Source organism: Pseudophryne corroboree, assembly GCF_028390025.1.
Source record: "Pseudophryne corroboree isolate aPseCor3 chromosome 2 unlocalized genomic scaffold, aPseCor3.hap2 SUPER_2_unloc_3, whole genome shotgun sequence".
Classification (NCBI taxonomy): Eukaryota; Metazoa; Chordata; class Amphibia; order Anura; family Myobatrachidae; genus Pseudophryne; species Pseudophryne corroboree.
The window spans coordinates 1-2,500 of record NW_026967490.1 but is presented as its reverse complement, the minus strand read 5'-3'; positions in this window follow the sequence as shown (position 1 = coordinate 2,500).

The following is a 2,500-nucleotide window of genomic DNA, read 5'->3' as shown; positions in this document are numbered from 1 at the left end:
AGTATACACAGTGTATTTACATCACACCTTACAGTCTGCACAGAATCAGTTTATTTGACAGTTCCAATAATGAGATTATTTTATACTATACATATGTTAAATGTTATTCCCAGAATCCTTTGGGGTACAATGAAACATACAAATTTCATCCTAGGCACTAGCACTTGAAAAAGTTCTACACAAACTATGTTCCTCCCTGAGGGCAACTCCAACCAAGCCCCACGGGGACAGCACACGACAAACGGAACCGACATGAGAGAGAAATATAAACATCTCTGACAAGAAGAACCAAACCTTGCAAAGAGCAGCAGTGTAATCAGGGTGGTTGCAGAGTCAGGAGAATCTTTCTACCCTGCAGAAGCCATCATGTCGATGTCTGGATGACAGGCCGCTCTCTGAGATGCAAAACATGTCTGCTGAGAATATTCTGCCTCCCCCAATATATACATGTATGTATGTACATAACGGAACAGTCTCCTCTGTCTAGTGCACCATCTGCAGGGAAAACTGTGCCTGGCATACCATGGTGCACTGTCTGGCTAAATGCTTACAGAACAGGAAGAGCAGCGAGTGAAGAACAGGAAGAGCAGCGAGTGAGGAACAGGAAGAGCAGCGAGTGAGGAACAGGAAGAGCAGCGAGTGAAGAACAGAAGAGCAGCGAGTGAAGAACAGGAAGAGCAGCGAGTGAAGAACAGAAAGAGCAGCGAGTGAAGAACAGAAAGAGCAGCGAGTGAAGAACAGGAAGAGCAGCGAGTGAAGAACAGGAAGAGCAGCGAGTGAAGAACAGAAAGAGCAGCGAGTGAAGAACAGAAAGAGCAGCGAGTGAAGAACAGAAAGAGCAGCGAGTGAGGAACAGAAAGAGCAGCGAGTGAGGAACAGAAGAGCAGCGAGTGAGGAACAGAAGAGCAGCGAGTGAGGAACAGAAAGAGCAGCGAGTGAGGAACAGGAAGAGCAGCGAGTGAGGAACAGGAAGAGCAGCGAGTGTGAGGAACAGGAAGAGCAGCGAGTGAGGAACAGGAAGAGCAGCGAGTGAGGAACAGGAAGAGCAGCGAGTGAGAACAGGAAGAGCAGCGAGTGAGGAACAGGAAGAGCAGCGAGTGAGGAACAGGAAGAGCAGCGAGTGAGGAACAGGAAGAGCAGCGAGTGAGGAACAGGAAGAGCAGCGAGTGAGGAACAGGAAGAGCAGCGAGTGAGGAACAGGAAGAGCAGCGAGTGAGGAACAGGAAGAGCAGCGAGTGAGGAACAGGAAGAGCAGCGAGTGAGGGAACAGGAGAGCAGCGAGTGAGGAACAGGAAGAGCAGCGAGTGAGGAACAGGAAGAGCAGCGAGTGAGGAACAGGAAGAGCAGCGAGTGAGGAACAGGAAAGAGCAGCGAGTGAGGAACAGGAAGAGCAGCGAGTGAGGAACAGGAAGAGCAGCGAGTGAGGAACAGGAAGAGCAGCGAGTGAGGAACAGGAAGAGCAGCGAGTGAGGAACAGGAAGAGCAGCGAGTGAGGAACAGGAAGAGCAGCGAGTGAGGAACAGGAAGAGCAGCGAGTGAGGAACAGGAAGAGCAGCGAAGTGAAGAACAGGAAGAGCAGCGAGTGAAGGAAACAGGAAGAGCAGCGAGTGAGGAACAGGAAGAGCAGCGAGTGAGGAACAGGAAGAGCAGCGAGTGAAGAACAGGAAGAGCAGCGAGTGAGGAACAGAAAGAGCAGCGAGTGAAGGAACAGGAAGAGCAGCGAGTGAAGAACAGGAAGAGCAGCGAGTGAGGAACAGAAAGAGCAGCGAGTGAGGAACAGGAAGAGCAGCGAGTGAAGAACAGGAAGAGCAGCGAGTGAGGAACAGAAGAGCAGCGAGTGAAGAACAGGAAGAGCAGCGAGTGAAGAACAGAGAGCAGCGAGTGAAGAACAGAAAGAGCAGCGAGTGAAGAACAGAAAGAGCAGCGAGTGAGGAACAGGAAGAGCAGCGAGTGAGGAACAGGAAGAGCAGCGAGTGAGGAACAGGAAAGAGCAGCGAGTGAGGAACAGGAAGAGCAGCGAGTGAAGAACAGGAAGAGCAGCGAGTGAGGAACAGAAGAGCAGCGAGTGAAGAACAGGAAGAGCAGCGAGTGAAGAACAGAGAGCAGCGAGTGAAGAACAGAAGAGCAGCGAGTGAAGAACAGGAAGAGCAGCGAGTGAAGAACAGAAAGAGCAGCGAGTGAGGAACAGGAAGAGCAGCGAGTGAGGAACAGGAAGAGCAGCGAGTGAGGAACAGGAAGAGCAGCGAGTGAAGAACAGGAAGAGCAGCGAGTGAGGAACAGGAAGAGCAGCGAGTGAGGAACAGGAAGAGCAGCGAGTGAAGAACAGGAGAGCAGCGAGTGAGGAACAGGAAGAGCAGCGAGTGAAGAACAGGAAGAGCAGCGAGTGAGGAACAGGAAGAGCAGCGAGTGAGGAACAGGAAGAGCAGCGAGTGAAGAACAGGAAGAGCAGCGAGTGAGGAACAGGAAGAGCAGCGAGTGAGGAACAGGAAGAGCAGCGAGA